This window comes from Apis mellifera, linkage group LG4 (assembly GCF_003254395.2).
Source record: "Apis mellifera strain DH4 linkage group LG4, Amel_HAv3.1, whole genome shotgun sequence".
Taxonomy (NCBI): Eukaryota; Metazoa; Arthropoda; class Insecta; order Hymenoptera; family Apidae; genus Apis; species Apis mellifera.
The window spans coordinates 13,254,403-13,268,293 of NC_037641.1; the positions used below are offsets into that span (position 1 = coordinate 13,254,403).

Sequence of the window (13,891 nt, forward strand, 5' to 3'; positions counted from 1 at the left end):
AATTCTACGCGGCGAGCAGCGGCCCCCTTCCTCCGTCCATTAACCCAACTCCGAAAGAAGTTACTCGAATTCGAGACTAACCTCTTTTTTCGACGCGACGAGAAGATGAAGATCGTAAACGGATCCGACCGAGGAGGAGTCTATCCAAAACCATTCGTTACGATTACACCTTTCGACACCGAAGTTTATCCGTTTTTCTAAAAGTAGATAGGATGCGCGGCACATCGGTGGACGTGATTTATACACGATTAGAAGGAAAGGAGGGAGGAAGGGAGGCCGAAATTCCTTCGATGCTCGTTTATCTCGGCCGACTCTCTTTAATCACCGTACCAAGACCGGGAGGTAAACAGCGGGAGGACGAGGAGAAATATGGAATCTTAATCTTAATCTGCCGCCGTTATCCCAGGCCTTCTAAACGCTAAAACGCTTTCCACTACCCGAAGAAGCATCCGGAGCGCGCGTTTGACCGGTTCATCTCCTTCCTCCCTTCTCTCTCTCTCTCTCCCCCGCGTTTATTGATGCCACCATATTCGCGTATCGAGGAGAGGCCCAGCGAAATGACTAATGTCGCTATTAGCATTTCTTCCGACGTATCTTTCCTTGCCTTTCTCTTCTCTCCTTTTCTTCAGATTTCGAACGCGCGATCGAAGAAGCGCGAGAGAAACGATCGAGAAATCGGAAGAGGGATACATCGATCGGGGTGGTCGAAAATTCGTGGCCGAGCGTGGAATTCAGATGTCTATCGAGTACGGGGGGGGGGGGAGGGCGGGGGAGCAGCATCAGCATCAGCATTCACGAGCGTTTCATTAGGGTGGAAACGACCGACGCGGAACATCGTCGGGTTTCGGCTCGGCGCAATATTACGATAAATTTGGCCGAATTAATTACCGGGCATGCGTTTAACTAAATTCGCCAGCGCATTGGGACCGCTGCGCAACGGCCATCCTCGTGTGGTAGAACAAGGCCGAACGAAAGCGGCGGAGAAGAACGGAAAGATGGCTGGATCTCTCCGTATGGAGGGGGGGGGCGCGCGGAGAGGGATAAAGGGAGCAGAGGAGAAAGAGAGAGAGAGGGCGAGGCGAGGAAGCGAGAGGGAGAAAGATATTGCCAGGAGTTACGAACGCATTACCGCGAGGCGGCGAGGTGTCGAGCATGTTTATGCCCTGGTTCACCGGACTCCCGATAGTCCCTAATGGGCCACGACCACGCTGCTGCCTCCTCGACCGCATCCTTCCCTCCCTCCCTCGCCCCTTCCCTCGCCGAGGAAAAGCCCTCCTCGTCAACCCGTTGCCCTTTGTCGCCTCCACCTTCCTCCTCCTCTCTACCTATCTACCTACATATTTCGTTCTCTCCAAGATCGTCCTAACCTTAATTGGAAACGGCGTCGAAGTTGCGCGGGGCGAAAACCTTAATTAAGGGATTGCGACTCGAATAGAGAGGAGTTGGAGCGAGTAGAATGGAAAAACGGCGAGGCGAGGAATTCTGAAATTCTCGCGAGGACTTCTCTTCCAAGAGGGGGGGAGGGATACCCGTTAAGAAATTACCGGTTTCCGAAGTGAGACGAGTTTAGCGCCGCGGAATAATCATTTCATGCCGATCCGGGGATAATTCCCGGAGCGATTGCTACCGGACGAGATTCGTCCACGAATTTGCATAAACAGTACCCGGCTGCACCGGGTAAGGGGATAACCCTCCATCGACTTCTCATTCGACCGAGCTCACCCAAAGGCCATCTCTTCGCTCCTCGCGCACTCGTCCCCTCACCGACTCCTCCCTCCTCCTATCGTCATCCCTACGATGCGAGAAGGAAATTCGCGAGAAGGCTGCTGCTGCTGCTCGACCGGGAGTAGGGAGGGGTGAGGTGACGAGATGTTTCGAGCTACGAAACGAGGGAGGGAGGGGGAGCGGAAGAGAAACGGCGAAACGGTCGGAAGGAGAGGAGAGAAAGAGGTAACGGTTATCGGTGGGTAAGTGCCCTCCCGTGTCGAGATAACGCCGACACCAGGGGCGACAACATCATCCACGGCCGGCGAATCGTACAAACGTAATCCTCGCCGCGTCACTAGGTAACAACCGGTAGGTAGATAGGTAGGTAGGTAGGTTGGTAGGTTGATAGGTAGATCCTCTCCTTCCTTCTCTCCCTTTTTATTTTCGCGCAAGTAGAGACGTAGAGAGTAGAACAGGAGAAAAGAGAGAGAGAGAGAGAGAAAAAAGAAAGGTGTCGCGGAGAAGACTGCGAGAGGCGAGGAGACGGGGGTCGAATTGACACGTCATTCCTCTTAAGTAGCGAGCCGATCGCCGCCGACCAAAGGGAATAAGACCGAGCTCGATATATTCCCGTCCGTCTTCGCGGTCTCCGTCCATGCGGAACCAACCATTCCGTTTCGCTCCGTTTCTTAAATTTATTACCGAGTACCGTTTAAACGAATTCCGCGCAGAAACGACTCCGATCTTTCCGTCCTGCCGATCGATCGCGTATTAATTCGCAAGCTAGTCTCTCTCTTTCTCTTTGATATCCACCTGTACGGCAGATAGTAGACAAGCTCGGTAAGAAAAGAATCGAGAAGAAGAAGAAGAAGACGAAGATAAAGAAGAAGAAGAAGAAGAAGAAGACTCGGATCGGAATCGACACTCCGGACATTCCGACGCGACGCGAAAGGAAACCTCTTATGCATAATATGTGGCGGATCGCCGCGTAGATTTTGGACCCGCGTATGTGTGTGTGTGTGTGTGTGTACCGAAGAAAGGATCAGGACCTCGCATCCTCGGACTCCTCCCTATCGAGCAGACCCATCGTTTTCTGTTTGCGTCGGGCCTTGTCCCGTGTCGGTCATTATCGGCCCTCATTATATTGGAACCGATCAATCACCTCACGTCCGAACCTCCGTCGACAACCTCGCGGAATCGGCCTGTATCCGGACCCACGTGAACGTTCCACTCCACGGACACGCCCGTGCCGCGGAGAAGATAGGCCGCCCTTCGGGAAACGTCCAAACACACTTGACTAATTACACGCACGAATCGAATCCGTTCCAACCGGATCCATCCCCCACTCCCGTCTCCCGTTTTCCACGGAAGGGGGGAAGGAACGAATATTCCCTCGGATTCGGACGCGTGACTGCGCGTCACTTTATGCTAATCGGTGAAAACATCGTGCAGTCCGTGCGCACGAGAAAATTTATGGCTCGCTTCGACGCGTAGCGACGATCTCGAGATTTCGTTCCACGGGGATATCGATACGAGGGAGAGAGAGAGAGAGGCGCGTACCAACGGTCGATATTTAACGAGTCCGGCTGCCTGCCCTTACCGGTCGATTAGCAATTTTAAAACCGATAAAAACGATTCATAATTCGTCGGTAGAAAAAGCGACCGCGCTAATGAGAAACTGCCGTGCTCGTTATACCCCGTCGTGCACGTATACTACCCGCTTTCTCTACGACAAAGATCTCGCTAAAAAATGCTTGATCGACGGAAGAATACCGCGGACCCGTCCTCGCGCCGCAACGCGATAATATAATCAACGAGAGAACGGGTACCTTATACGTACGCGTATACGATCGATCGACGTTTTCCTTTAAACCGTTACGCAGCGACACTCTTTTCTTCTCTTTTTCGTAACGTGCGTCGAAGAAGGAAGGAGAAAAGGTGAAGAGATCCTCGCTATCTGCGCTCCACCTGCGTTATCTCCAAGTAATTAGTTACGAACGGGAGCGACTCGATTCGCGCTCCCTCTTTCGAGCCGGCACGAAAAGTAACGGAAGTAACCGAGCGTAACGTGGATGGAAAACGAGAGAAAAGGAAAGAAAACTCGAATATCGGGATATTCGGGAAGGGAGGAAGATCGGCGATCGAAATTCGTTAAAATTCCGACGGTTGTTTCCGACCGCGCGAAAGTTATCGACGCGAAGGATGAATCGATCGGTACACGACCGATTTGCACCGTGGCGGATTTAATTGGACCGAATCGGTCTGTCCGCGCGGAAACTTAATTATTTATATATAATTGAAGGTACATAGCGCGCGGTGGTAGATCGCACCGATTGCGTATTTCGTCATCAATAAAGTTCCCCGGCCCGGGGTAGGGGTTTCGCGGTATCGGTTCTCATCTGCGAAAACATCCCGAGGCTCCTCTCTCTCTCTCTCTCTCTCTCTCTCCTTCTCTCTCCCCTCGCGTTTCATCTCCTCTTTGTCGGCCGCGTTGCGGGCCGCGCCGCGTATACGTTCGCGGCCCGCAGTCGCATTAATATCGCCGGATGATGAATTATGCCCGTTGCAATTTTCATTTATTTTTATTCCCTCGGCAAAACTTATACCTTGTACCGAGAACTCGAGTGTGTACGCGCGGGTTGTCGCGCGCGTTACCGCGTCGAACCACGACGTCATCCCAACTTTCGTCGCTTCCGTTCTTCCTCTCCCCCCTCCTCCTCCGATTAACTCGTCGCTAACGTCGTCGTTATTCGCCATCGCCTCGCCACTCCGCTCGATTGTTTTACGGCGAGATACGACTCGTTAATATCATCGACTGGTTTGCCGATTTCAGGTTTCCGATATACGAGAGAGAGAGAGAGAGAGAGAGGTACGAACGGTACACTTGTTGGTCGCAAATTTGTATTCCTCCCGATGCGGTTAACGCTGCGTAAAAGATCTCTCTCTTTCTCTCTCTCTCTCTCTCTCTCGGGCGAAAGGTTCAAGCTTGTACTGACATTTACGGTGTACAGTGTACATATTCACACACGTTTAGGACGCGTTTAACATTTCAACGGCATGTTCGATTCCCCTTATTTATGTTGCACACTCGAGGAGTTGTTGGCAGATTTGTTGGCCGGTATCCACTGCCATATACGCGATATTAGTAGATGCTAGATACACTGGAATTGGTCAATCTCGCGCGGCAGCCCCCGAGGGGTGCCTTGCCATCGTCCCATTTCCCCTTCTCGATCCATCTCGCGGTCAAACGGATTTCGAGCAATTTTATAAACGGTTTACGGCGCGGCGAAATCCCAGCGTCTCGTAGCGGCATCGATCTTCGTCGCCGCCGAATCAACCGCGTTATCAACCGTTCGTCGAGGTCGTCCTTAATTAAGTCGTCGTTGGTTGTAGCGGTGTCACCGTTCCTTCCTTCGCGACGCGTCCCTCCCCTCCCCCCCTCTCTCGACAAACGACGAAAGTGGAATCGAGGCGAAGCCGATGCGAGGAAAAAAAAGGAGCGAGAATACTCGAAAGAGAGAGGTCGGGGAGGGAAGGGAAAAAAGGAACAACAACCGCCGGTCCGGACCAAGGGCCACGAAGAAAGGACGCTAATCAACACGCTAATGCACCGATCCGTCATGTCGCGAAGCGGTTGCACCAGATAAAGCTCCGTCAGATCCGCTTGTACACGCCTCTTCCACGATCGTCGGAACCAAGGGTCGTACAGGTGGTCGACAAAAGTGTCTCTCGGTCCAACTTTCTCTCTCTCTCTCTCTCTCTCTCTCTTCCATTCCTCGCCCCATATTCCCGATATACCTCTCGTAATTGCGCATACCTTTGGAAGAAAAAAAAGAAACGGAGCGAAAAGGAAGGAGAGATAGAGAGAGAGCTCGTTAAAATACGAGAATTCGAGAAGACGAAGGAATAAATTCTAATAAATTTTCACGCGTAACAGGTGTTGAACGATCGATTTTCATTCGAGGAAGATGACGAGAGGTGTCGCGAAAACCGATCCGACGTCGATCGAAAACGATTCGTCGAGCATCTCTCGCGAATTCCAAGCGCGGCCGAGAAGCGGGGATAACCGAAATTGGTATGCCGCAACCGGTTTTCCACGGAACGCGATAACGTTGTAAGTCAAACAGATGTTCCACGGGCCAGCCGCAGATACGAAAAGTCATGGCGCGCGTCGCAACCGAGAAGAAGAAGAGGAGGAAGAAGGAGTGGAAGAAGAAGAAGAAGAAAAAAATACTCCGTAGACGTCCGTAGTGGGAAAGGAGAGAAAACTCGACCCGTGCGTTCCTCTTTCTTCTCCCCGTTTAATATAGCCGCGCGTAGACGTTTACACGCGTACAAGGAGCAGCCTGTTTCGTGTTAACTCGTGTCCACCGATCCCTCGCGGTGCGTCCCCGGGCCTTTCACCGCACGCTTTCGAACCGCGGATCGAACGGGCTTCCTTGGGCTCGGCCCAAGTTTCCAACGAAACGTAACGGAAAATCTATCTCTTCTTTTAATCCCTCGATTAACGATCCTTTAAACCGTCGTCGATTCGCCGAGAACGAACGCCGTTTCACTCGGTGAAACGAGTATTGTCCGAGCATTTGTTCGCGCTAATTTCCCCGTATAAATTTCAATCCAACGCAGATGCTGATATCTTCAGCGCCATTAAAATCTCGTATTCGTACTCGGCTAACTATCTCGAAGATTAATGTCAGGCCTTTCGCGGCCGGAGAGATCTCGCTGGCTGTTGCAACCACCTTCTCTCCCTCTCTCGCGATAATCAACCGAATCCCCCCTCCAATTCTTTCACCGACCTGCAGAAACTTTTCCTAATAAAGGATTCCGTTCGCCTAACACTAACCCTAACTCATCGCACGTTTCTAATTAAGGAACGAACCATCTCCCCGTCGTTTCATCCGTTCGTCATCCTCGTTCGGCGAACGGGAGGAAAAGAAGGAAGGAAGAGGCAAGAAGAAACGAAACTCGTATAGTTTCGAGGGGGAAAAACGGCGAACGGCGGACGGGAGAAGAAGAAGAGAAGGATTTTTGCGATCGGTAGCGTCGGAGCGCATCGAACCAGACTAGGATAAGACCGGCTTAGAGATTGCCGCGTTTACGGCCAATAAAGTCGGTTTCTTGTTACCCGTTAACATGTCAGCCCCAGTTTTTCATCCAGACCTAACTTCTTCAGTCCGCCTCTTTTCCTTTCCCCCTTCCTCCCCCCTTTCTTCTTTCCCATTTCTGGCCGCGGCTACGCAACGCGTGCCGATCGACTTTCAAATCCGCCCGAAAAGAAGAAGGAACAAGGAGAGATAGAGAGAGAGAGAGGGAACCGAGGGAAAGATAGGGATAATTGAAACGGGGATGCGGGGAAGAAGAAAGAAAAGCGCAGGAAACGAAGTGTAAACGAAATCGAGAATAAAATTCGTTTTATCGAAACTTACTTTTCTTTTCTTTTCATTAAAATCGACTTACAACATCGAAGCGGAAAATAGTTATAGAGAGAAAGAGAGAGAAGTATTAGCAAAAATTTGCGGACGAGGAAGACAGAGGGGACGCGATTAATCAAACGCGGTGGTCGAGATGATCGGTTCTCGCGGTTTTTGAGAGAAAGGGAGGGGGAGGGGGAGGCGAGCTTCCGTATACGCGAGCGGGCATACGTGGGTGGGCGGGTGCACAGGGGAAACCGGTGTGCGTTTTGACGTTTCGACTTTACGATCGTGGCAGAGGCACGACAACCTGTGGAATTAAGAATGTAGATTGCTATCGTCGGCCCTGAGAGGAAGACCGACCGAGGCAACACGTATACGGCATCTCGTGAATCGTTGCCCGCTGCTACGCGGCGCATCCCGAATCCCGTATTCGCGAATTCCCTCATGAAAATTACGCACGATCGGTATCGGATTCGAAAGTTAATCTCCCCGATGATATATCGCGTCGAATCCCGTGAAATATTACAGCCGCCTCGGTTTCGGTACATTGTAACACAATGTCGGCAAAATTACGAGCCCGATGTCGAATTAAGCCTCACCCGATACACGATAAATTTCTTCCCCTTTTCTTCCCCTTTTTCTTCCCCTCCAGGTTCCGAACGATTATCGATTGCTTTCCGCGCGTCGACACTTTTCCCATGCGAAAACCGCCACGTTTCACCACTACGTGAACGCACGTCCGTGTGCGTGGAGGGGCAATCTGAAAATTGCCATTCCGCCTCGCGCCACAGCTAAATTCCAATTAGCCGTACGTAACCGCCACCACTCAGTTCTAACTCATCTTAGAAGAGACGACCGACCGCATCTCGGTCGGTAATCGGCCGTTTAATCACGCTCCTCCCCACCGTATCGGTTGCGTATCGCTCACCGCGCCATCACACGGGCCATTGCATTCTCGAGGTTAACCTCGAAACGCTTCGTAATCCCGATTCCTTCGTAGACATCTCTCCGAACGAGAGAGAGAGAGAGAGAGAGGTTTATCCTTGAACATCTCTCTAAATACGGCGAGAAACAAGCGCGTATTCCATCGACCGAATCAACGGGCAAATGCTCGATCGAGCAGATGGTAGTCGGTGTAGGAGGATTACGCAACGTTGGCGCGCGGAAAAGTGAGGGGAGAGGGGAGGAGGCTTTAATTAACGGCCGTTACGGCGTACTACGTACTACGGGTAAACGCAATTCCTCGCAAGAATTTACAACGCGGCCGTGGAATATCCATCGTGGATGTTTCTTGCCTCTCCTCGGATACGAGAGCTCTATCGGGGGCCCGGCTGTACGCACGAGGCGGGTCCCATCAGAGCGGCTTAGGTTAGTTTCGAAGTCTCATCTTACTCTCACGTGGGGCGGCGTAATGAAGCAACATGACTTGCGGTTTGCAGCGCCGTGTTCTTGCCTTATTGAAACCAGTGTCGCTCATCCGCCCATTTTGGAACGCGAGTCTATCTTCGCGTGGTCGTCTCGCCAGGGTGTTCGCACACCGCACCGCGCTGCGCGCGCATGCGCAACACGTATATATACGTGCGTATATATCCTTCGTGTAACGATCATCGTCCTTGAACGCGAAACGCGTTACTGCGCAACCGTTGAATCGAGGTTACGCGGATCGCGACCGATCGCGTTTCACGCGGGTGAAGAAATCTCTCTCTCTCTCTCTCTCTCTTACTCTCTTACTCTCTCTTTCGCGCGCGCGCGGTCGAACGTTTTCTGCGAACTGGTCCTCTCCGCCGGTGGACGCGAAGTCGCAGACCGAATGGATGGGGTCGGCACCCAGGGCGCTATGAATTATGCAGCGGTGCCCGACATACCGGTAAATTTCGCCGTAAATCGCTTTGGAAAGTTTCTTTCGCGCCACGTGAGCGGACAAGTTATTAGATCTGTATTTGCGGAGACTATATTTTTCGGCTGCCTTTTTCTTTTTTCTTCCCTTTTTCCTTTTTCCTTTTTTCTTTTTTCTTTTCTTTTTCTTTTTTTTCATTCCCAGGTAACGCGAGAATCCTCGGATCCGACATATTTATCGCGCGCGGCAATTCGCGGCGGAGGAATATATTCGCGTAGCGAACGGAACGCGCCTCGTATTTTTCTACGGCTGGTCGCGTCATCGATCGTTTCACACGGTCGATCAATTAAGGGAATAATAGAGATCCGAGGGAGGAATGGGACTGTTTTAAGGAGAGGCGGGGAATGCGCCACTTACGTAACCATTTAAATCCTCTCTCTCTCTACGTACGCGCGTTTCTTTTTTTGCGCGCCATACCGTTGCGATGATTCTTTCTCTCCGCTCGCCACGGCGGCGAGCGAACGAAAAAGTTCCGCGACAACCGCGCGGTTCCACGCGGGTTCTGGATTCCAGGGTGTCGAGTGTCCTTGAGATGGTACGCGGAGGAACGTCGCCGGACAAGAACCTTCGATTCTCCACCGGTCGATCATGACTTCGAGTCGTTCCGGATTATATTTTGCGCTCTCCGTGACGCCGAGATATCTCCTCTTTTCCCTTCTTTCCTTCCACCTTTTGCGTGCCCTTACGCACGCAAATTACGCTCCTTCCGGTAACCGCGTTCCTTTTCTCTCTCCCTCTCTTTTTTTCTCGAAACGAGCGGACGACAGATGGGAATGTCGTCGCCGCTGTGGAAAACAACGCGTCTCAATATCGGCGTTCGAAATCCGTTCCAAGATGCACCCACGCTCGTACGTTCCTCTGGTTTGGAAGCATCGATACAGGTGCAAGGCCCGATTCGACTCGGTTGTCCCCGCTCGGCCGATCGCTATTACGACCATTAGGGTGAAATTTGAATCGGAAAGGCATTAAAGATATTTTATGGCCTCCCGTGGTGCGCGTACGCCGCTATATCGCCGATGCCCAGGCTTAATTATCGTTATAAATAATATTAACGCCCCTTTCGTCGATTTAAAACGCGCGATAAAAAACGCACTCGAAACCTTCCGCGCTCTTCCCCAAAACAACTCGAACGAATCCTTCGGCTCCGTTTCAGCAGGGGCGTCGCGGGTACACGGGCGGTTTCGCCTTTCTGCTCGCCTCCTTTTTTTCCACGTCCGAGCATTTCTATTAATGCGACCCGCTCCGAACGGCCTGTATAAATTAATTAGTAGATACGTCCCGATACGCGGCCTCCCACCGTACCACGCGCCGCTATCTCCTTCTCTATCGAACCTCGACCGCCCTGGGTAACGCATTCAACCATCTCGACCAACCAACGTGTTGTGCGTATATATACATATATATATATATTCGTTTTCTTGATCGGTCTCTCGCTCGACCGTACGTACCGCGCGGCGACCGACCGGCTGCTGCTCCCTGTCCGTTCGCGCATGTACGCCGGCATGTTGACCGCGTGTGCACACCCGTGTATATCGAGCGCGTACACGAAGGTGTCGGGAGAGGCAGAGGGGGAGCCGAACGGCAAGGGCCACCGAAGAATACCGACGGCCGGGCCCGGTGGCTGACATCGGCCCCGATCCGCTCCCCGGCGTTGATGAAACCGCGAGCCGCGCGATTTTCGAGACAGGACGGAATGAAAAGGGATCCCTCGATCGCGGATAGTATCGAGGCGCGGATCCAGGCGCGGCGGGCGGAAACGGAGAGGGGTGAGAGCGATGGCGGAGAGAGAAAGCGAGAGAGAGAGAGAGGGAGAGAGAGGAGGAGAAAGGTGGTTCAGGGCGGTCGAAAACATTGCCGGCTTTGGGCGTGCATTAAATATGATATATGCTTATTGAATTTGTAAGTAAAACGGCCGACGGTAGAACTGCGCCACTTGGCGCGAAGAGGAGGGGGGAAGGGGGAAAGGAATATCCTGCCCTCTTCATCTCGCTGCTGCTCGCCGCTCTCTCTTTCTCCTTCTCTACCCGGTTCGCTCGTGATGCGCTCTCCTTTCCTTTCCTTTCCTTTCCTTTCCTTTCGCGCCACTCGATCCTCGGCCTGTTGGTAGCCATGGTGGTAAAGCGTGCATAATTAGGAGGAATTCAACGGGGATTACCCTCGTACGGATCCCATCCAGTCATCCCGCTGCTGCCCTTCTTTGTCGAGCAACTAATTTATTTAATCGTTTCAGCGTCGTCCACGAGGCGGCGCCTTTGCCCGGCCGCAGTCCCTAAGTTGTTTAATCGCCCAAAGAGGCTGTTCCTCTTCTCCCCGGGCCTCGCCTCTCCATCCGCTTCTCTTCATCGCGAATCTTTACTACTCGTCGTCCTGCTCCTGCTGCCAACTCCCTTCCCTCGTCGTCGCCATTCCCGGCGACGTTGTTTCAAATTTTCACAGAGAATTCTCCCTTCGAACAGGTTCCTCCACCCTAGGATCGCCGAAATAATCGTAATCCCCGCTCGAGTTGTTCGTAATCGTTTGGTCGATCCGGTCGGTCGGAAGGCGGCGGCGGCGGCGGCGTCGCACGGCTGCGCCGGGTAAAGTCGTGATCGAATATTCATTGGGTTTGGCTCTCGGTCGTGTCGACTAATTCGAAGGGATACTACCGCGCAAGGGGGTCTGGCCCGGCGCAAGGACGAGGAGGAGGAGGAGGAGGAGGAAAAAAAGGGGGAAACGAAAAGAGGTGGTGGTGGTTGCGAGGAGAGGCAAGCTCGATAATCGGACGAGCGTGCCGAGGCGGGTGCCCGGTCGCCCGTGTTTTGTTGCCCCCGTCGCGCGTATGTACATCGAAACGGAATCCGGTTCGTGGAACAAAACCACGCATCCTCGTTGACAAATTGAGTTTCGACGTACGTTCGCGCGCATCGCATGCGCCGCTTCCGAGTTGGAACTCGTAATAAGAGAGGATCGAGTTTCGAGAGCATAGTATCGAACGCGGAGGATGGGACGCGTGATCGATAGATTCGAAAACCTTGGCCGAAGAAAAACAAAGTGGAGAGAGAGAGGGAGGACGATCTTTTTTTCTTCTTCTTTTTCTCGTTCGCGTAGTCGTTTCTCTTTCACCGCCCGTCCACCTCGAGTCGGGGGATATTAATCAAAATGCGCGCCACGGTAATGTAGAATCCGTCGGTGCGTACGAGTCATTGATCCAACGGCGGACGACACCTTTTCGAGGGAGGGAGCGAAGAAAGAGAGGAAAAAGAAGGCGAGGAAGGCGAAAGGAACGAAGGAAGAGAGGGGGGGCGGAAAGAGAAACAGAAGTAGCGAAGAAAGAGGAGCAAAAAGAGAAGGGAGAGAGAAAGAGAGAGAGAGAGAGAGCGGGGGAATAAGAAGAAAAGGAACGGAGGAAGCCGTGCTCGAATCGAACGAGTATAATTTTAAGCGGAGTTCTTTCAGCTCGAAAGTTAACCGGTCTGGTATTCTCCTGCCTGAATTATCGTTGACCTCCAACACGGTCTTACAAGGCACTCTCCTCGAATACAGGGTTTCTCCGTGTGGCCCATCCCATTGCCCCCCAGCAGCAGGCCCAGGGCCAAGCGCGTTCCAACAATGTTGCACCGCATAAATTGATACCCAGGGTCCACGAGTCGCCGCGTTCGACGCATCGCTTCCAATTTTCCTCTATCGAACGGAAAATAGAGCGTCCCGTTTTTCCCCGTCGATAATCGCTTCCCATTCTTCCGCTCCTCCTTTCCCATCGATCGCCTCGTCAACGAAACGATATAACATAATACGTGTTTCTAGTGAGAAAAAATCGGATGGAGCGAGAGAGAGAGAGTGGTTTTCCACAACGAGGTCGAATTACGGGGATATAGGGTTGCACCGCGTGTCGCACGTGACGCAAGTTTATGCACCGCGAAGAGTATGCGCTTTTGTATCGGTAAATTGGTGCGAGAGTGGAAGGTGCAACGACGATGCTCGTCGGTCGTCGTGTCCCATGCCACTAATCGATTTTACCGGGCGAAAGCGTGCCTCCGCGCTACGTCTAATTGGTAATTAAGCTTAGGTTTACGGGCCTCGAAAGCCGAGCTACCGTCACTGGAGGAGGCGACACGGGGGGAGGGAGGAGAAAGGGGAGAGCACGAGGAACGGAGAGAAAAACTGGCGTGCAAAGGCGTGGAGCGAGAAGAAGAAGAGGAGGAGGAGGAGAACGAGGGCGGAAAAACGAGCGAAACGGCGAGAGGACGAAGGAAGGAGAAAGAGGTTGGTTCGTTGGATCGAGCAAAAAACAGGTGTAACGACGAGTATACGAGTATCTCGCGATTCGCGCGATTCGCCCAGCCTAATCCTCCTCGTGATGAACGAAACTTAATTTCTCCCCTCCTCTCCCTCCGCATCGATGTTGGGGACGTTTCCTGTCCGATGAAAAAAAGGAAAAAGAAAGAAGAAACGTAGCGTAGCGTCTCGCGCCGTTTTGAGAATCGAGCGGAAAGAAAGGACGTTCGTTCGTCGGTTCGCCTCGTCGCGGCGAGTCTCGTCGAACTCCGCGTTCGAGCCACGAGTCATCTCGATTACACCGAACCCGTCTTCTGCCCGGTTCCTCCTTCCTCGTTTTTCTCCTCTTGTCCATCTCGGATCCTCCGACCAAGATGGAAGGAAAAAGGGCACCGAGTCCCGCGGTATCGCTAGGACGATCGGCCCCAACGATTCCCAGAAATAATACGAAAATCTCCGCGGCGTTGTTTCCTCCGGCGTTCTCTCCCTTTTCGGGTGGAGGAAGGGAGAGAGGGAGAGAGGGAGAGAGAGAGAGGGGCTGCTCTCCACCACACACATACACACACACATATATATATATGAACGCGTAGAGTATATACGTCCGTTCGTGGCCACAAGA

General features: G+C 52.6%; 1 protein-coding gene across 5 annotated transcripts in view; it reads right to left on the bottom strand.

Annotated features, from left to right (window-relative positions):
* LOC408767 (protein dachsous) overlaps positions 1-13,891 on the bottom strand; it is a 175,239-nt gene that overhangs the window by 45,655 nt on the left and 115,693 nt on the right. The window contains exon 1 of one of the 5 annotated variants that reach the window (XM_026440141.1): positions 11,174-11,538. The exons of the other annotated variants lie outside the window; for them this stretch is intronic. The gene's annotated coding sequence lies outside the window, so the exon portion shown is untranslated. Of the gene's footprint in view, positions 1-11,173; positions 11,539-13,891 lie in introns of those variants that run through there. 5 annotated transcript variants of the gene reach the window in all.